Genomic DNA, 23,190 nt, shown 5'->3' with positions numbered 1-23,190 from the left:
GAAGAAATTTAAATTAAAGTAGCCAACTTCATAAGTCAAAGTTAAGATGTAAAACAACACCTATATCAATTATATGAGCCATGTGACAAGTTGCAATTAAATATTATTTTGCAATTTTAGGAAATCGCTTTTTGTAAATTAAAAATTTTTTTAATTTTAAATTAAAATTTAAACCCTACAAATGTGTAGTCTAGTCATCATGTTTTAATAACCATAAGCTTAAGAACTAGGTCAAGTTATAATATCTGATTAATAAAAGTTTAATTAATATGTATTTGTATAGAGCTTTTCACAATACATTGTTTCAAAGCAGCTTTACAGAAAATGCATGTGTCTACATTACAATTTAGAGTAATCTTTTATCAGAGGTGACTGTCAACGTAATGTCCATATGTCACGAATGTTCAGTTCTTAGATACAAACCCATGCATTTAGATAACATCATGTATTCATTTTAGGAAGGAACAATGAGCTTATGAAAGTAATTATTACAAGTTGTGAACATAATGATTACAATAGGCTATAGAAAATGTGTCAGTGGTGGTACAGAACCGAATAGTGTTGGTTTGGTGTCGGGGGTCTCCTGTCCTGCATGACTGTCTTCTTGTTGTCTGCTTTGATGAATTTATTAAACAACAGAAAGTAGCCTATTGTAATTACAGTTTTCATCATGGCTCGTGTCTAACAACTAGTGTTAGAACAAGATAATAATAACAACAACATATGATTGCTTTTTAAGTTCTTTATTTGGAATTGAGTGCATTCACTTCCTGCTGCAGAATTTTACTGATGGACTAATTCATTTCGACTTTCTTTTTACGCATCTAGCCCTAAAAAGCAACCAAGCCACGAGAGGCCAGTGATTGAAGTGACCCTGCTCAAAAACACAGAGACTCCAGATGAGTCTGCTCAATTCAAACAGGCCAGCATACATTTGGGAAAACTGGCCTTTTTCCACTATCTGGAGAGGGTCGAGACCATGCGCTGCTTCTGGGAGCTGAAGCATATTCAGCTCGAGGGCGAACAGGTATAGGCTGTGCACACACACACACACACAAAGACTGTTTACCTCAGACAACGTTATTATTTACATGTGATTTAACTTAGGCGTTTGAATTCCATGCCAGTCATGCCCTGTCTTCCTTTAGCTGTACTCACTGCTATAGCATGGCACCATTAACAGTAATGTCTGAATCTTATAACATGTTTAACTTAAATGCAATTAGCTTCAGATAGCATCTGCCAATCCATGAATGTGTATTTACCATATAGTTTGAGATGTGTCTCTCAAACTTTGGTTCCACAGTGATAAAACATGGCACACGGCTGCCATCTAGTGGAGTGGGCTGTGCAACTTCAATGACTACACTTACATTAAGCACATTAAGATAAATGCGAATACATGGAAATCAGCTATTGATAAATGTATTAGGTCTATTTTTTCATTGTTTTATTTTATTTTCAATGAGTAAGAGTGCATTCCAATCTAAATAACAGCACAGGTATTAAACAGGTTGTAATGGTAATAAGATCAACTTAAATAATTGTTAGGTTAACATTGTGGAACATCTGCACAAATTAAACGTATTAGAAGTCTGAAGAAATTGTATTATAAATCTTTTTTGAAAGAAACAGTTGATTGCATCTATATGCAGGGCCAGATTCAGCAAAATTGTGTATTTCTGTTTTCTGTTGTTCCTGGCTTGTTATGAATAAATAGTTGATAATAAATCCTTAAAAACGCATAAAATATATGAGAAATTAATTAATAGATTAATGAGTAATAAATGAAGAAAGTAACCTAGACTGATTTGTACGTATAAACAAAGTTGAAGTGCAGAAATGCTTGTTGAAATGCAACTATTACACAGGAAGGAGCCATGCAACATCTTAAAGGGGACCCCCTTTTTAAGAGATGTACAATAAGTCTCTGATATCAAACCGGAGTCGGACAATAATGCCTCCAGAGCCAGAGAATATATCCTGGATGGAGATAGAACAGGTATAGTTTAGTTTAATTACGGTTATAACTTATGTTGTCATCTGCTTTTATCCACTACAAGCCTGCTGTAGCGGACCCGTCCGAATGATGGCCAAAACTTTACTGATGAGTTTGATGAAGTTTATTGTACATCACACAAAACATGAAGCGTCTGTTTTATTCCAGAGAATCACTGTAAGAGCTGCATAAATACAGTACAAGAAGTGTGCATTAAAGTCTTATCCATAAACTCTCTCTCTCTCTCTCTCTCTCTCTCTCTCTCTCTCTTACGTAAGAGTAGGGGTAAATATGGATCTGAGCGTTTGGAGAGATTGTTAATTATTTATGAGGATTATAAAAAAAAGTATTGGATGGATTTTTATGATTATAGGCTGGTTGTTTACACAAACTGTAGACACATCTGTGTTCAAACACCTTATAAAAATGAATTTAGCATAATAGGTCCCCTTTAAAGTCCCCCTGTGATGAAAATTAAGCTTTGTATGCCTATGTGGTGTTTTTGACAAACCATGTGTAAATTCATAAATCAACACCATTGGTTCACTGCAGTTTTAAGGAGAAAATACTCGGCAAAGACAGTCTCAAAAACACGGTTTGAAATCGCTGGTGTTTCTGGCATCACTAACTTCCTCGTAACCAATCAGATCAACGTGTGATCGTCAACCAGTGGATCTCTGAGCTGAGTGAGTGAGTGGAGGCGGGGCTCATTTGCATATTCATAGAACCACAAATGCTAAATGAGGCAAGGGTGTCGAGCTACATTAAAGCTATTTTAAAGCATGAAGACGTTTTTTCAAGGAAAAATCATTTAAATTAGTGCTGTCAAACGATTAAAATATTTAATCGCGATTAATTGCATTAATGCCATAGTTAACTCGCGATTAATCGCTATTAATCGCACATTTTTATCTATTCAAAATGTCTCTTGATTTCTTTTTGTCCCATTATTTTTTCTCATTTTAATGCTCTTATCAACATGGAAAAGTGGATCGGCTTGCTTTGTGCAAATATTTTTTTATTGAAAACAACATTGGCATATACTGTGTTCAATTTCACACTAAAATTCTCACTTGGAGCAAATAATCTCTCACACAATGTAACACTGTCCATCAATAAAAGGGTGAAAGAAATACTGACGAGGTCCTGATATTGACGAGGGGGCGGAGAATTCGCATCAGCTGTGTGTGTGTGTGCTTGGCCATCATCAAGTGGTATTTCAGACTGGACGTGCTGCGATGATGATAGCTCAGTTCACAACGACAAAACGCACAGATCACTTTGGTCTTGTCAATGGAACCATTTGGCAACTTTTTAAAAGTGAACTTTCCATTCAGAATCTTATTGGCATCCATTTTGGCGTCTCGTGCTCGTCATCCACTCAAAACGTAACGTTAACCTACTATTTGGCCGGCTCGCAAGCCCAAACAAGTGTGTGCGGCGTGCCTGTTGTTTTGTTTCCGGTCTAGCTAGATCCGCTTGCGCTTTGGTCGACGAAGCAACAAAACGTCCTCGCGCATTGAAATTAATGGGTTTCATCCGCTCCGCGCATGATGCCGCGTCCTGTTGCAAAAGCATGTGAAAAAAAAAACGACAAAGTTTGCTAGGCCAAAAAGACCGTTAATTGCGCGATAAAAAAATTGACGCCGTTCAAATGGGTTTGCATTAACGCCGTTAATAACGCGTTTAACTGACAGCCCTAGTTTAAATATGTCCTTTTTTAACTACAAGGGGAGTTTAAGTCTAATTCACTCTGCGACGACAAAAGATACTTTCATTGTGATCCGTGTGTTACCCGTCGGCACATGTTTTCGCCACTAAACATCTTCAGTCTGCAATTGTCAGGTTGTGTAATATCTGACAAATGACATACTGTGATTGTCAGGATTGGTCGGCGTCTGTCAATGCAGTATTAATAAGCCTTCACACCACAGCAACAAACACTCACTTGCCACTGTCTTTCTTCAATCCCTCTGCCATCTGCCTGCGCCTTAAAAAAAGATCCCCCATCTGAGTCCTGGGGCCGGTTGCATAAATCTATTTAAGTTAGTCGTCTAATTTTTTTGCTTCGCGTCTTGCCTTCAGCCGTGACTTATTCACGATACAGCACAGCCGCTCGTACCTTATTGCTTAAACACTGTTAATCTGTTTTTAAATTAAAAACATCATTGTAAGGAATAGAAGAGGGGTTAACTTACTAGCTGTACGATTGTATTGGATTGTGTTGTTTGGTCGTGGCTTGGCTCTCCCTCCCCCCGGGGATTCCCCAAAACATCGGAGATATAATTTCTCGATTTCTCCTTTTCGATTTAGGAGTTGGTCCCCTTGGTGTTTCCTTTTTTGCCTCTTGAACCATATTTTTAAACCGTTTCTGAACATCTTTGATGAATCGTTGACGCTATTAACTTTTTCAGTTATTGTGGTCCAAACCTTGTGTTTTTTGCTATTCGTGTTGTAATCGCTAAATTTGTTCATTAAAGTCGATTTGGCAGCATTGTATTCCTCTAATATGCAAATGTTTTCAGCGAAGGAAAACTGTGACGAGCGCGCAATGTCGGCCATTTTGTTTAAGTTGTTCAGCGTCTTATTTTTCCCCACAAAGCAATGCGATTTAGACTGTCTTAAAAAAAAAAGATAGTTGTGAGCTTATATCATGCAATGGTCTTTCTTCAGTGACTTTAGTTAGTCCGACAATTTTTCTTAGACACAGTCTTAAGATAATGACTATGTTTATGCAACCGACCCATGAACTCCATCCGTGTGTGCCTTCCCGACAGAATATTTCAATGACACGAACCCAGCGTGAGTTCACCTTTCAGGCGCCACTGACATACTCGAGGCTCTGGTTCAACAGCGTCTCCGTTCTCTTACCCCAACCTTATCCTCTGCCCTCATTGCCACTCCAACACAAGCTCAGCAGGAATCCTTGACACCACCAACACCTGCCGGGATGTACGTCCTCCTCCTTGGTCTTTTCCTCAAAGCTCATTAACCGTCCCTCTGGTCCTCTGCCGACTCTGGTTTCTTCTGCATTGCAGTTCTTGAGGGATTCTTGAGTATGCACAATCATAAGGACTGCATATATTTTCACCACTCAACAGTCAGCATTGTTAAGTCTTACTTAGAGCAATCCTTTAAGATCATTAGAAATCACACTGTACAACATGAATCTAATAAACTTGGGTACGACATGTATGTAGACTACGATTGTAGGAAAGTTTGTTGTTATGGTAAGGAGGAGGCGGGAACCGGTGAACATTTAAAGACTTTTAATGGAGGAAGCGAAAGAGGAGAATATGGTCATGGCTAGGAAAAGAGGATAACTTGGCATGACAATTCTGCAAATGGAGCTTGAGGTAAATATTTGTCAGTTTTAGCACCATGTTGCATTGAACAATTGGCTAGGCAGTAGACGTAGGGTGTAGCAGCAAACACGGTGAGATGATCATGCTAAATTGTAGCCTGACTTCGTCATACTCATATTCTAGAAAGAACAAGAGTCTGAAACTGATCCATTGGGCTGTGATTATGGGGCGTGTTTCAACTGAACCAGGAAAGAAAATGCCTCTGCATTCAATTGGATAGACCTACAACCAATCAGAGCAACGGAGTAAATGACGCATTTTCTTCATTCATCTTTCCGACCGACAAATGCCTTTATCGCGGTTCTCTGTTCCTCTTTTAAAAGCAATGCGCTGTCGATATCTTCTATAACAGACGCGATGGCGGAATCTACACTTGATGTTTCATAAACAAAGTTCGGGAGGAGCACGTTCAAATAATCATTCTAATCAACTTGTCATCAAACAATACCATGTCTAACGTTAGCCTATCAGCCTGAGAGGAAGCATAATCACTCAGTCAACTCACCTAACACTCCTCGACAGTTTTTCAGCATCTCTCGTCCACCACCCCGACTGCTCACTTTCTGTTATTTAGAATACGGGGGAGTTACTCTGGGTTCGGGCCGAATGCCGATCACGGAGCCTCTCCTCAGACAGCACGTCATATAGGCATTTATTCTATCTGACTTACTTGTAAGTGTGAACTCGTGCAATCTCAATTCTCCAGCGGCAGTTATCTTTGCTGTAAACGATTTCAACCCAAGCGCTCTTCAATGACGTGATGAATACGTAACTGCAGATCATCTGTCAATCATCGTATAAAGCCCGCCCTGGCAATTTGATTGGCCCGACGTTTTCTGAACCGGTCATAATTACTCCTCAATGGAGCGAGTCCAGACCGAACTTCCCGACCAAAAAATGTTGTGGGCGGGGTTCGGGCTGGCATCCAGGCTAGCTAAATTGATGACACTGTCAGAAAATCATCGAAGGCTATTTTTGGTCTCAAGACCGTGGTGACGGCCGTCTTTAAACCTCTCTCACTGTACGACGTAGGACCAGCGTTTAGGAGCCACGACCACAAAAATCACCACGATTGGTTATCTTTCGTCTGGGACAGACCAAAATCATACAATCTGCACTGGGCTTTACTCATCATTGCTGGTCCTCCACTAATCCCATCCCTGTAAATGTGATATTCCTCAATGTGTTTGTTCCATCCACTTGCCATCTTCCTGCATTAATAAAGATCCGTTTGAGCCTAATTCCTGACGACAGCACTTAGGTGAATCCTGGCAACTGGTGAACAAAACGTTGTTTCGCTGAAGACTAATAAAACCCTGTGCACCGCTGGATTCCCAAATGTTCAGTAAAGACCTGTCACCAGTGTACAAAAGGAATCAGATGGTCCGTCCGTGAGCTTAATTTGGGAGTCTGATTGGGACTATTTACCTTTTTCCTCACTTCTCCGTGGGGGGCGCCATAGCGGTGAGTGACTTCCGGTAGGATGCTCTCAACTTCCGTTTAGCAATTGTCATCAGCTAGATGACGTTACTGGTGATGGCAAATAGTGGAGGCTCTGCTAGAATTTGCTACTCCAGGGCTGCCAACTCTCAGGCATTCAGCGTGAGAATCAAGCAATTGACACTTTTCACAAGTTCTCACGTCACACATCCATGTTCTCACGCAGAGAAAAATCGCGTTGCAAAAAGGGCACCGACAGACAAGACAGAGCAGGTTACTTTTGATATTAAACAAATTCTCAGCACTCAGATTCTGCCTATTTTATTACGAAATTCAAACAATAAATACCGTTTTGGCAATTGTAAATGTGACGTGACAGATCGCTGTAGCGGCAGGTGAACCGATCTCACTCTTCTTAACTACTAATTAGTCAACAAACACGAATGAACAATAGGTAGCCTATGTTGAAAGATACAGTAGCCTACCGAAATGTATATCCCTCATAGATAATATCGATCAATCAGTGTTTTTCAACCGCGGAAAGAGCTCAATAAAACAGCTGGAGAACAATGTCACGTAACGTTACATTTACCTCAGGAAAGGCATTTAATGACCATTATAGCAAGTTAGTTGGTTAGAAAAATTACGTTCAGAGAGTATTTTGCTAAATATGTGTACTATATTGCATATTTTTATATTTTTACGCAGGAGCATCAGGCTGTTTCAAACTACTCCGTTATTTTGTAACACAACCCACGCAATGTGATTGGGTTTATTTATAGTCTGACTCGGCTCTACCTCCGCTTTTAAGAATGTGAACTGCTGATGATTGGTAAATGGTAAATGGACTGCATTTATATAGAGGGGGAGGGGGGGGGGGGGGTCACATACGTCAAGAAGGTCCAACACATTGACCGTTTCTGGGACACTCATCACTACACTGGACAAAATTATAAACGCAATACTTTTGTTTTTGCCCCCATTTTTCATGAGCTGAACTCAAAGATCTAAGACCTTTTCTATGTACACAAAAGGCCTATTTCTCTCAAATATTCTTCACAAATCTGTCTAAATCTGTTTTAGTGAGCAATTCTCTTTTGCCAAGATAATCCATCCCCCTCACAGGTATGGCATGTTCAGTGTAGGATTGCCAAAACCTGCCAATACCAGCCAATACCTCTGTTTTCTATTGAAGCACTGTGTTATACTACCGGTCACAATTGTGACCGTAAACAAATTTACAAGTCTTACGAGCAAAATATATATGCTGGAGTATAATTCTCAAAATATATAAGTAGTAGACCCTTTAAAGAATATATGTACAAAATATGATAGTTCTATATGTAAATTGAGATGTTTTATATACTACTTTTTGTAGTAGTCTGAGGAAGACATCTTCTTCTAGATGTGCAAGCAGGAAGTGAACTGATCTGGTCATGTGACCTTTCACACTAGTCACATGACATTAATTGATTTTAATCAAGACAATCTATTTTGTCATTTAAAAGTTGAATTTCTTGCCCAAAGTCAATAAAAACATTTTTAGAGCTTCCAGAAATAAGAAAAAAGCTGCGGTCACAATTGTGACCGGTGGGATTAAACGGGTTAAAATGAAGTAAAACAGATTACAACCTTCGTTTCAGAGCTATCCAATAACGCCTACCTTAAACCATAGTCAAGCTGCGAACCGGAAGTTTTGAGCATCTAAAGCATAACGGGTAGTTTCGCTTTCCATGAAAAAGGTGAATATGATAGAATTGTCTGTTTTATGTAACAGGGGTTCCCCACAAATAACCAAAATACAACTTATTATAGCTCAACCTGAATGGTGTCTATGTAGTATTTGTATTTTGATGACATTAAATGTCCAAACAAAGAACTGCAATCTGTGTATATTTGGTGTTCACAAAATGATGTTGAGAGCATACTTTGTGAATGATAAAAATATGTTTCTGTTGAAGGAGCTGAGATATGACGCTTCATATGCACCTAAAGCTTATCATTTCATGTGCACTTAACTGTAGCATTGGTGTCTCAAGTAGAGGGGAACTGGGTGCCTTGTCAAGCATGAGCTCATTGCATAACAGTTGTTTAGATATCACAAGGATGGTAAGTGAGAGTGAAAAGAGGGCAGCCAATTCAAATAGCCTTATCTCTCCACCTGTCACTCTTGTGTCACTAGAGACGGATGGGTTTGTCCCCTTGGTCCTTCCAGTAGTCACACAAGGTTGGAGAAAAAAGGGGGCGTTGATTTAAGGGAGGCCCTCACACTGCAAAAGCCACGTTCTGTGCTTATATACACACACATAACAGTCCTATGAGAAGAAATAACAAGTAGTCAGTGACAATGTATTGTTTCATCAAGGGCAGAGAAACTTGGATTGTTGGCAGTGTGTGTATTATGGCATCGTATCTTTGGCATAAAATCTGGGACTTACTCTCATACCGGAGAAAAGCCAGATCCTCATCTTCCATCAACGAACAGGTAAATGTTTGTTTGTTTTCTTTACTGTAACTGTAAAAGCTGAACAACTGTATTTGCTGTTCATTTTACAGCTTCAATTTGCAATCTGATGCATTTGCAGCTGCTTAAGCAAATCATTTTCAGGGTAAGGTGGACAGGAACTCAACCTGCCAGCTTTATTTTTAATGGTTGCTCAAGATAGCAACAACATTATAAACACTGCTTTATAAACAACATTGTGCCATTGGGCAGATGGAAAAAAGTTCTTCAAAACACGTTGTGCTTGTTCAATGTGATGCAGTGATATTTGAGCGAGCGTAAACAATAAGTGCAGACATACAAATGTTTTAATGCATGCCTTTCAAGTACAGACTTGATAATTTTTTTTATATAATTAATAAATAATGAATTTATACAATATTTGATTTATTAACAGTTAGTGCAAAAGACACTTTTCTAAATTATACAATGCTATATTTAAACATATCAAGTGTAGTCATGCCTCTGGAAACAATGTAAGCATTTGGCAGTGCACACCATGTCAATTCATCACAGACTAGATGTGTAATAGTGGCAGAAACTCATTCACCTGTTTCCCAGAGAGAAGTTGAGCAGCAGTGACGTAAAGAAGTTGTCAGCACCTGATGCAGTGAGTCACGTAGCTTTAAGACTTTACAACATGTTGACAAATGCCATGTGGGGAGGTCGGAAAAGTCTCTCGTTTCATACGACTATGAACTGGAGTCATGTGTAATCCATTGATCCCTGAGATCTGAGTATCTGATAGTCCATTTGTTAGCGCCTTTATTTCAAGCACATTCATCAGTTAACATCAGGCTCAATCTGTAAACAGTTACAGAACAAATTAAGACTTTCTTTGCCTCAAGTCAAGTTGAAGTAAATTTCTTGAATGTACCTTACTTGCACGAAAAGTGGAGTTGCAAACTGTTGTTTGGTATAATTTCAGATCATCATGGTTAGATCTGCACGATTAACCGTTAAAAAATCGCGATCTCGATTCAAACACCCATGTGATCTCATTCGTAAATGACCATGATTCACCTGTGTCTATTAAACCTTTGACAAAATCATACCGGAACATTAAAATCTGTGTTGGCGTTGCCGTTGTCTCAGAGAAAGCAGTTAGACTATCTATAAATGAAAACGGTCTTTTCAACAGTATCCTTATTTCAATGTTACAAATATTCAAATGATACAGAAAAACTGGGATTTAAAGTTTATAGTTTGGATATACACAGATGTCTACGGCTGCGTTTATACTGGCACAAAAAATCCGATCTTTTACTCACATCTGACACTGATCGGAATTTGTTGCACACGTGTAAACACAAAAATCTGCACAAGATCCGATTTTTTGGCATCCGATCTGAGCCACTTCCAAATGTGGTTTTAAATCAGATACATATCCGATATCTGGACATCCGACCTATGTCTAAACACGCATATACAATTCCCCTTTGAATCCCAAGCCACCACAAGGTGAGGACGACACGTTTATTCACAAAGATAGATTTTTACTGTTGTATTATGAGGAAATAGTGCCTGTATGCACTCGCTCACAGCATTTTTTTTGAGGTGGGAACTTTATATTTATCTTTGTAAAGAAAATAAATATTCAGGAGCTGTTTTCAACCTCTGCTCGTGGCTATTATAAATAAAACAGCTTCGCTACTGAAAGCTACATTATATTTCTCAGCAATGAGGTGATAACTTCACTGTAATTAAACCAACAAGCTTCACTATTAGGTCACTTGTGCTCTCTCTCTCTCTCTCTCTCTCTCTCTCTCTCTCTCTCTCTCTCTCTCTCTGGTTAATTCATTCGAATTGATTAAAGATATATATATTTATATATTACAGGGGTACTTTATTTCACTTCAGATTTCTAGATCTGAGCTGTAGATAAACAAAAATTACTTCCGGACTATATATCTGTTCCGTCAGACATTCATGAGTCATGATGACAGCTATTATCTTGTCCACTCTGGAAAATAATCATGACCACCCAACATGAATTATATAAATAATTTTAATAGCATGGCCATTCAAAACCAGGGTCTACCATGTGGATAGTAAAATGATAATTGAAAATCATATTGGGTGGGAATTAATGTTACAAATTATGTAATTTAAAGAACAGTGCTTTTCCAAATGTTTTATTTGGCACTTATTGTGGCTATATGATTAGCGTTTGATTAGTTTATATTTATTTATCTGTTTGTTCTGAGCTAATTTTGTTGAGTTGTCATTTTTAGCTTGCATGGCGAATGCCATTATATATTTTTTCTCCCAGGGCCACCAAAGGGAGGCTGAGCTATGTAGTGTCAGGTGATTTAGTGCTGTCAGACAGTTGGTATGCTCATTGTCTGCAACTAGGATAAATGGGATGGCCACCCTATTTTGTCATGCGGCTGAATTTGAAATAGTCACCTATTCTGATGTTCACAAACAGTTGCACCATCATCCATCACCCAATTTATTTATTTATTTATAACTAGATTCACAGATGCAACATTCCACCGTATGGTTTTTATATAGTAAACAAAAGGGGTTTACATTTACATTTATTCAGTTAACAGATGCTTTTATCCAAAGCAACTTACAAAATGAGTAATGCAACAAAGCTATGCAGTACATCTTAAGTAGATTTAGATCTTTTAGAAATAGGCTTAAGATGACAATTACAACGCGAGTTGTCTAGAGGGATTCGTTATGTTCCAATAATTCCGCCAATGGAATGTGCTACAAAATGTTTTTTCCAAACATTGTACAATATAATTGTCATGGGATCACCAGGTTCTCTCGCTATCATAGAATGATCCCTGTCACCGGAGTACTAATCACCAACACCTGTCAATCGTTGCTCACCTCATCAGTCACCACTAATAAGCACACACCTCAGTTCAGTCTTTATCTGGCCTTGAGTAAGGACACGGACCCAACTCAGCGATCTCCATGCGAATCCAAGTGCCAAGTAAAATTTGTTTATTCCCTCTCGTTTCTAACTCTGCTTCCAAGTGTGTATTTGCCTGCTATACTTAGTGATGGCAAGATGAGGTTTCCTGAACCACTGAGACCTCGCAGCCCATTGCTTCAACCAAAGGTTCATTACTCGAAGCTTCATTCAGCATTGCTCACTAGTGACACCTAGCTATTGTGCAAAGAAATTGCAGGCAAAATAATTCATTCTGAACCAATGACCCGCCCCCCTCCCACAATATTTTATTTATCTTCTTCTAAATATGAGTTAATGTGTCTGTAAACTTTCATTTGCAATAATAAAGAGATCTGTGCAGACATTTGTCCATTGCCTGGGTATGAAATAAAACGTGTATCTTTCTCTGTCTGCATTTACTTACAGAGACAACTGTCACACAAACAGTTAATTAATTATTCCAAAAAACATTGGATAGGGACAGTATGAACAACAAAAGTGACTATGTTGAGTGCAGTGCTTATGGTGGAGGGACTCGAGGAAGTGTAATAAAGTAAATTGCAGTAAACACCACAGTTTGGGGTGGATGAAGGAAGGATTGCAATAGATTTGTATTGAGAAAATGAATTTTTTGAAGTGTGTTGGGGTTTAGACAATTCCTCTTCTAAAAATATCCTTTCACAAGGAACAGAGAATGCAGGGGAACATAAAATGTCAGTGCCAGCGGGTATAAATGAAGATATTGATGCTTCTGTTGAGCCCAGACAGGGGAGGATTTCCTCTTTCTTGCTGGCTCCATTACCATGAAAAAGGAAGATGTCATAAAAAGCAAACAAATCCAAAAGGGCAATCCAAATTAAAAAGCAGTCCAGTCCAGATCCAAAAATCTAAGCTACCAAAAATCCAAAACAATCCAAATAATATTTTCTAATTAATATAACAAGACTATAATATAGCTACTATAATTAATAATAACAATTATTCATTATTATTAATAACTCTAACCTGATAAAATGTAATAATATACAGCCCTAACACATATATGACACAATAAAGACAATGAGAGTTCTCTAACTCTGACTCTCTGACACGCTACAAGTGCTTTCTACTCCTGCAACACCCACAAGGTGGTGCGAGTTTCGAACCCCCTTTATCCGGAAGCAACACTCAGACCGAACCGATGACGTATCCACACAAACCGAGGCCTCGTTTGTCATTAGTCACGTGATTTTCACGTTAACAACACAAGCCTCGAATCGCGGCTTCATCTGGCACGCCCATTTTTTCTCGACACAAGCTCCGACGCCTCGGTTCAAATGTCACATCACTAGCTATACTTACCTACTCAATGCTCCAATGCCAGTCGACTGAGGTGTGTGCTTCATCTGCCAGCTCTGTAAGCTCTCCATCAGCCATCTGTAAGAAAAAGGACTTTTATTGTCATCACATCATCACCCACAAACTATTTCATTTATTTATTACTCACCTGCTATTCCTGCCCCCACTGTGTGTCAAAAAAGTTTTTATTTGGATTCACTTAACACCCCATTCAGTGTATGTTTCCTGACAGAAGGCCAGATTAACGCTAATATGAATCCAGATATTCCTGATTTATTTAAAGTACCGGCTAAAACTCTTCTCCACAAACTGGCCGGACATACATCGGCTCCCATCACCACCATCACTTCCTCTGACACCGCTCCTTCACCAGCCTTCATTGCCAGTCCCATGGTCACCCCAGGGCCCTACTCTGGCTCGGTGGAGGACTGCAACGCTTTCCCCTGTAATGTTTGCTGGCGTTAGAGATGCAGCCGCAACGATTTCCTGCTGAACAGTCTAAAATTTCTTTCATTATTTCCCTGTTGACAGGACTGGACCCGTCTGGACCAGTTACGCAATCTCTCAGCAAATTTTTTTTATTCACATTCAGGAGGTGTTTGGCCATTCAGTGAGCCGCTCCATCGTCTGTGACCAATTGTATCATCTTCGCCAAGGTAAAAGTGATAATCTGATTATGCTCTGAAATTTAGAACTCTTGCGGCCTGAAGTGGATGGAATGAAAGAGCACTACTTATCACGTATCCCCAATGATTAAATCCATTGTTGCGGTTGCAGCTCTCTATTTATGACGACAACGTGGGACTTGAAAGATTCATCCAACATTCTATCCGAGTCACAGTCGGTGCATTTACATGCACCTTCATAATGTGATTTTAATGGGATTTTGGCTATATTGCGATTAAACTTTACCTCATGTAAACGCAAGACTTTGATCAAACTAATGCGATTAAGCTCATAATCGAAATAACTGTATTACCATTAAACTTTGTGGCGTACGCTGATTTTAATCCCAATAAGCAGGCATGTAAACACCTTAATCGCATTATTACCGCTCTGACCAAAGTGCGCATGTGTTCGCTTCTACTGTATATGGATTTTGTTCACACAACTTCATGAATGAGCACGGGTGCGTTTTTGGTCCCCAGAGGGTTAACCGTTAAAAAATCGCGATCTCGATTCAAACACCCATGTGATCTCATTCGTAAATGACCATGATTCACCTGTGTCTATTAAACCTTTGACAAAATCATACCGGAACATTAAAATCTGTGTTGCCGTTGCCGTTGTCTCAGAGAAAGCAGTTAGACTATCTATAAATGAAAACGGTCTTTTCAACAGTATCCTTATTTCAATGTTACAAATATTCAAATGATACAGAAAAACTGGGATTTAAAGTTTATAGTTTGGATATACACAGATGTCTACGGCTGCGTTTATACTGGCACAAAAAATCCGATCTTTTACTCACATCTGACACTGTAGTAGGTTAACATGCATACTGTATGCCTATCTGAGTGTGGTATCACCATAATTATTAGCAAATAATGAAAATTGCATATAAACTGGAGATAAGAGTTCTGCTCATGTCATGCAAACATCTTACTGCAATTAAGATCTTACTCTGATTATTAGAAATAATTGCATTATTGGTGCACATGTAAACGTAGTCTGTGAATGCACAACTGTCTAGATCAGTATCATTCCTTGCATTCCTTCCTATCGCCAATCAGAAAGACCCAGCTCCTCAGAACCAGAGATAGAACCCATGCAAGTGGAAAGTACTTGTTTATCTCCTACTGAAAGACTCTGTAGAGTGACCCAGAATATTTGTCTATACTGTGGGGCAAGTGGGGATTTGATTGCTGCTCGTCCCATCCGTCCACATCGTCCCGTGGTGAGTTACAGTTACTGTCCTCCTCGACTCTGGGTCTGCCAATAACTCAATCTCTGGAAGCAGGCAGCTACAACTCCAGAAAGCTACAACTAAAACCCTGTACAAAACACAGTCAGTGACTGGAAAAGTCCTGGGCCGAGGTTGCGTTCGCTATCAACCTGTGATCCTACGGGTGGGCTTCCTGCACGAAAAGTCTTTTGCAACTCAGGTTCTTGAGGATTCCACCACCTGTGTGATCCTAGGACGCCCATGGCTCATTCAACATCAACCGGTGCTATCTTGGAGAACAGCTGACGTTCTCCAAAAAGGCCAACACTGTTTCCCTGAACGTATCCTTAACTCCCTCAACCTTTTCCAAGACAACTTCCAGTGATTCAGGTCAAGTCCACCTCTATTGAGAGCCCTATCGCTCAGCAATCTGTGGATTTCCCAGCCTGCTTTGTAGACGTCTTTTGACCAAAATGAGCCTCCAAATTACCACCACACTAATCAAGGGACTGTGCCATCGACCTAGAACCAGGTAAGCCAGTGCACTGTAGATGAGTCTATCCACACTACATACCAGAAGAAAAGGCCATGGAGGAGTACATCAAAGAGGCTCTAAAGCAGGGTTACATCTGCCCTTCTACTTCTCCTGCTGCTTCCATTTTTTTTTCTTTGTGACCAAGAAGGATGGAGGCTTGTAGCCCTGCATTGATTACCGGTCACTCAACAAGATCACAGTTAAATTCAGATACTCACTTTCCCTCATCCCAGCAGATATGTAGAAGATTCGCGGGACCAAGGCGGACTTCCGAAGTGCATACGACCTCATCTGTGGGGGACGAGTGGAAAACCACCTTCCTTACACCAACAGGGCACTATGAATATCAGGCTATGCAGTATGGCCTGGTCAACTCCGTAATCCAGGATTTCATTGAATGACGTGCTCCGGGACGTCCTGAACCACTTTGTGATTGTTTACATATATGACTGATATACTGGATCTCATGGTCAAACATCACCAGCACGTTTTGGATGTCCTCCAGAGGCTCAGCGAATACCACCTCTTCCTAAAGGCTGAGAAATGCAGTTTCCACCAAATATCCGTCCACTTTCTTCGATATCAGATCAGCCAATAAGGTGTCATGATGGAGGAGGGGAAGGTTGCTGCAGTCAAATCCTTCAAATCCTGGCCAACTTCCAACACAGTCACTGGATCACCAGGCTCTCTTACCACAATGCAACGATCCCTGTCACTGGAGTACTAATCACCAGCACCTGTCAATCGTTGCTCACCTCATCAGTCACCACTTATAGAGGGCTTTTACACTGGGCTCGTTTGTTCCCGGCGCCCCCCGCAGCGTTGGTCTGGTTTCACACTCAACTTGATTCTATCGAACCTTGGTGCGTTTGCGTGCATATTACGTCATCGCAAACGTGCATGGCGCATGATAGAAAACAGAACGTGGATCAATATTGTGTTTTTTATTAATTCGCTGCTATTATGCGCAGTTGAGTGAACAATACAGGTTTACTCTGCGTGTGTCACATAAGGTGGCCTTCTGCTGCTTGCAAATGGACTCTTTTGAGGAGACTTCCAAATTTGGTGCCCTGATTTCACGCGCAATGCACGAATACATTGCAGGCTCACTCTCTCTCGTATCCAAGGTAAATCATCAACACTATCATCCCTTACAAGTCTTTTATTTAACTGAATACATCACAATGGCCCTCATTTATCATTCTTGCGTAGAAACGGGCGTATATGTTGGCGTAAGATTATGCTTACACTCCTCTCACCGCCTGATTTATGAAGCTGTGCGTACCTTTGAAATCCAGGTGTACGCAATGCCTGTCCTTGATAAATTCCGCGGCTGAAAACGATTGTCATTGGAATAACACGCCCCTATATATTCAAGTCTCCGCTTCCCCCACGCCCTCATTTTACGCCATGTACACACGGAAGACGGCACAGAAGAGAAACTTCTCCGACGTGGAGCCGAAATGACCTATCACAATGCATTATTTTACAGCACGTCTTTTGAAACAATTAGCATTCAATTTCGAATCACGTCACATGTATTGGGGTGTACAATAGTGATGATGATGATGTGATGTGGAGTACTATTCATTTACATTAATAATTGCATGACAATTTGTAATATTCTTCTTATGATTTTTATTATTAATGACGCTTATTGTTATTTAGAAGAAGAACGTCGTTATTATTATTTGTATTATTATTTAAAAGAAGAAGAATTAATTTATTATTTTGTCAGTCTGAATTATTTTTTGGTCATTGAAAGCCTTTCATTACCGAACCCAGTCCGTGCGCACCTGCCGGCCCTAACCATGAAACGTCAGGGTAAAGCGCACAGGCTCGCAACTGAAGGAATACATATGGCTACAAATCAAACGCTTTGGTAAAGTCACACAAATTAAACATTGAAGTCCATGTTGCACAAAAATAAACACTGAAGTTTTTAATTACTATGTTGTTGTTGTTCGTCATAAAATATCATATCTTTTAGTTTGTCAGTGCGTTTTGTGGTGTTAGGAATTTTTCTGCGCATTTCCGCACTAACTCAAAACGTGCGTACACCACCTCCTGAGCTGGCGTAGGATTTGAGCGTGCCGTACGCCAACGTCCATATTGATAAATCTCAAAGTCACCGTGGTTTTGGGTGTACGCTGGAAATTTGGTGTACGCACTTTTGATAAATGAGGGCCATTAAGCTAAAACGCATGCGCAGGTCACTCTTGCGCATTCACGCGAACCGCGGCACGGTTCGGGAGCAACCGAACTCAGACCACCTCCTCCAGGTAGTCTCGGGTTCGGTACCCCAGTGCGCACCCGGGTCCCATGACAGCGTTCACATTAGCGATTTTTCATGCGAACCATGCCCCGTTCCGAACTAAACTGCCAGTGTGAAAGCCCCCTAAAGCACACACCTCAGTTCAGTCTTTATCTGGCCTTGAATAAGGACACAGACCCAACTAAGCGATCTCCATGCGAATCCAAGTGCCATGTGAAGATTCCAAGATGTAATCCTTGTTTATTCACTCTTGTTTCTAACTCTGCTTCCAAGTGCGTATTCGCCTGCTATACTTACCTACTCAATGCTCCAATGCCAGTCGACTGAGGTGTGTGCTTCATCTGCCAGCTCTGTCAGCTCTCCATCAGCCATCTGTAAGAAAAAAGAATTTCATTATCACCCACAAACTATTTCATTTATTTATTACCCACCTGCTCTTCCTGCACCTGCTGTGTCAAATGTTTTTATCTGGATCCACTTACCATCCTGCTCAGTGTATGTTTCCTGACGGTAATGCATTGTAGCATATTTGCCTTATGTTTTGTATGCTATTTCCAGGCATATTTTGTTTTAATAATACTTGTAATGAACAGTTACAGCTGGCAAAAAAATCCACAGGTTCAGTCTGAATTGACTCTGTATGCAAACTGCATAAAGCCAGCCGAGCACACAGGTTTTTATTAGTCCATTAGGAGCTTTTGTTACCAGGTACTTGGCTGCTATAATTAGCTCTCCTCAGAATGAACCTGACACTGCATTGTCTATAGTTTGTCCGGTTGGGAGCTGTGAATCTTTGAAAGAGTTCAAGAGTTTTGTTTCAGGCAATCAATAACAATTAAGCCATTTAATTGTTATTGATTGTCTGAAACAAAACTCTTGAAAACTCTTGAACTATTTCAAAGATTCACAGTCCCATGAAAACTTACAAGTAGAGCCCAAAAACAAAATCGAGACTTTTAAAAAAGGACATAATAGGTCCCCTTTAAGTCCTTTTTTAAAAGTCTTGATTTTGTTTTTGGGCTCTACTTGTAAGTTTTCATGATTGAAAGTTAAAAATATATATATTTATTTTAAAGATCATTTTTCTCATATTTTACTTTTTGTTCCAGCACCTTTCTTCCCAGTCTGTCAGTGACGGCCTGTTTAGTTCCTGTCTCTATGAAGCCCCTCCTTCTGAAAAGCACAATGTTCTCTGATTGGTCGGCTGGAGCAGTGTGTTGTGATTGGTCAATCGCTTTGAGCGTGTTTTGGAAATGTCCTTCCCCTTACCATAACCACCAGTTTCAACAAAGTAATTAAATCAACCAGACCCCACCCCTTTATTTTGCTTATTATTTGGGTGTGAAATTATTCAAATGAGGAATATTGTGTTTCTGATATAGAGATTAACTTCCGCTGGAGGGGCTTTGTAACTTTGCAGACCTTTTTCATTCTCAAACAGCAACATTACACACTAAATAAAGTTGAACATGTAAAAAAGCATAATAGGACCCCTTTTAATAGATTAAACACCATAGTAAAATTTGATTTGATGTTGTTTGTATTCCCCTGGATGGTGGTAGCTGTACCATTAATGGAATTAATACTTTTGTTTAATCTGTGGTAGCATCTGTTTCAGATTTTTTTGTTTTGGTTTTAGTTAAGCTTTTGCTCAAATAAAACTATTGTAAAGTGGACAGTTGAAGCTATAACTGAACAGACTAATAAAATATAATGTTCAGAATCATTATATACTGTTGGTAGTGCAATGCAGTTATAAACCATCTGTGGTCCTTACATTAGCTACTTATCAAAACTTGGGGGTTTTCATCCAAATTTTAGATTTTTTCTGCTGAAAAAAGTCCACTACAAATCTCAACAGCACAAATGTATTGAAGCACTAAAAGTCAATTAGCGCAAGCTTTTTAACTACTGTGCAATGACATGCGAATACAGTTATTCTCCCCTTATTTGATATTAAATTCCATTCTTCCACTAGAAAAGCATACAGAGATTGTATGTGTACTGTATCAGACTACTACATTAGCCCTGAGCACAGCTCGTATGTTAGCTATCCTTTGGGCACGTGTCATGCCTTGGTTCTGTCACTGGAAAGTTGAGTGTTTGGCAGGCAAACTGATACTGGAACTGAGGGCCAAGGGGGTTGCAAACCACCCCCAAATGTCCTGGGACAAAGTGTTCTGGCTGGATGGAGGGGGCTGCTCAAGGCTCCCCTGCTGTTAACGGGTGTTGCGACGTCACACTGAACTAACTCACACTCTGTGTTTATATGTGTCCATCTCTCACTCTCTTTGGAACTCTCTGTAATTCATAAATCAAGTATTATAAACAACATAAAACTGATCTTCTATCTATCCATATACATACAGTACATTTACCCACCCTCATTCTGTTTTAAACATGATAGAATTTTCCTCCTGTGGGACATAAAAGAAGATACAGTATTTAAAGGGACAGTTCACCCAAAAATGAAAATTCTATCATCATTTACTCACCCCCAAGTTGTTCCAAACCTGTATGAATTTCTTTCTTCTATAGAACACAAAGGAAGGAAGTTCACAAGCAATTTGTCATAAGAGCCAACAATATCTATTGTACACAATGCCAAGTTTAAAGGGGTCATATAATCCCATTTTTTTACAAGCTAATATGATTCTTTAGGGTCTAAATTAAAAGTTTGTAATATACTTTAATTAAAAATTCTCATTAGTATTGTAAGAAAACACTTATTTTACCTGGTCAAAAACAGCTCTGTTTTCAGCACGCCGTTTCAGTGCATATGCCTTTAAATGATCATGAGCTGCGCTCACTCCGCCCCTCTGTTCTGTGCATACACCGTTTGTAACACAATAACACAATAACCATAACGCGTTGTTCAGTATAAACGTGGGATTATGAATTATATTGAGAACGTCATACATAGAAAACATGCCGTAATGTACCCTGAGTGTAAACCTTAGACGCATTCATTGTGAAGCGTGCAGCTAGCGATTTGCAAAGATTAATATATTAATATAAAGTTTAATAAAACGTTTCACTCACTTCCGTTCTTCTGGAGGTTCAGCAGGAACACGAATATCTGGTACCGATCCTTTTTAGCAAAGCTTCTTAGCAAATCCAGCTTTATACTGACCCTCGTTTATAAAGCAGTCTGGTGAGTGAAATGATTCGTGCAAACATGAAAGCATTGACGTTGCTCGTGTGGAATATTCCCTTCGAAAACAAAACTCAGCCACTGCGTCTTCAGCGGTTCGGATTCAGGAACATTAAAATGACTGTGTTCGTTATTACACCCAAGAACAGAACACCACAATCGCTTAGACGCCATTCTGCTCATAGACAGCTCCAGCATATCAACAATGACCGCGCCGATCCGGTCCGCGCCGCGCAGACTATGATTGACAGCTACCTCATGTGCGAGGGCGGGTCTGTGTTGAAACGCTCCCGTCAATCAACAATCGTGGGAGGGGCGTCCGTTTTATTGACGTCACAAAAACGAACGGCTCGATTTGAGGCAGGGGAATACATATAAGGAGATTAAAACAAAACCACTGGATGGATTTTTATCCTTATATGATGTTTGTGTACAGGCACTGCCAACACACATTTCAGTACAATCAAATTGTAAAAGTGCATGTATCATTATATGACCCCTTTAAAGTATTAGCTAGATTAGTACAGAGATTTAAGAGTGAATATTCAATTTAAGAGTCAATAACCACTTACATTTACCTGTTTTCAGCATACAAAGTGATTGTATCACCTCAGAAGACTAAGATTAAACCACTGGAGTTGTATCATTACTTTTTCCTCTACTTTTATGTAGGTCTACCTTTTGGAGATAGAAACCTTTGGACCCCATTGATTTTCATTGTTTGGACAAAGCAGCTGAACGTATTTTGTATTTCACAGAAGAAAGAACATCATTATATGGTGTAGGAACACTCTACAACTAAGATGTACCACAATCAGCTAATTGACGACCACAAATTACTGTCAAACTTAGCAATGGGTTTTGGGTATAGAGCGCATGCACTGATGTAAAAATTTCGTCAATTTATCGGAGGGACATTTAAAATGGGCCAAATTAATTTTGCTTTCAGTGGCAATAAATGACCAAAAATAACAGTAAACACAAAAAAATAAAGACATTTTATGTAATACTTATTTAAGTTGTCGGTTAAAAGCTGAGATTAAATATTTGTTTAATATTTTTTAATCTGTATTTCAGGACTACACCTGCCTTGGTATACCTTGGAAGCTGTCATTGTAAATATACTGTAATTCGGCTTTGGCTAAGCCCCGCCCCCCTTGGTTACTGTTGCTACGTCCGACAAACAAACTTCATCTGGGCTCTGGTATCGACATGGCGTATGCTGTGACGGCTCTTCCTGCTGAAATTTGATCAAACTTTTATAAAGCAGCAAATAAAGTGTCCGATAGATGTAGGCAAAAGGGTCTGCAATATACGTTCGAAGGCTATATTCACGACATACAGGTGAAACGCAAGGAACAACAAGGCATCCAAATAGAGGCAAAAGCATACCGGTCACAGTCAACAAATGAACCACCGCATATCCTACTAATGGAGACGGAGGCTGGGACTAACAATATCAAGGAGCAACACTGTTCATGCAAAGCTGGGTAGGTCTCTATTCACTTCTATAATCGTTATTACAAAGCAAACGGACTACGCGAGTATAACGTTGTATTTATTAGCAGCGTGAGCTAGACGACACTTGTCAGGATTTGACTTTGGTTTTGGGAAGGGAAAAAAACGGACACCCCCCTCCAACCTCTCTGGGAAACACGTATCTGTGTTACAAATGCCCCAGGCACAACGTTTAACCATATTTTTGATAAAACTACGACGGTAATAGCCGGCCGAGACCAAAAATACGAGACGCCTGTGTTAAAGTCAATGGAGCGCTGTGGA

The sequence above is a fragment of the Rhinichthys klamathensis genome, unplaced genomic scaffold (genome assembly GCF_029890125.1).
Source record: "Rhinichthys klamathensis goyatoka isolate OS25496 unplaced genomic scaffold, OSU_Roscu_1.1 h1tg000011l_1, whole genome shotgun sequence".
Lineage (NCBI taxonomy): Eukaryota > Metazoa > Chordata > Actinopteri > Cypriniformes > Leuciscidae > Rhinichthys > Rhinichthys klamathensis.
The sequence above is the reverse complement of the archived record's forward strand: the minus strand, read 5'-3'. Positions refer to the sequence as shown.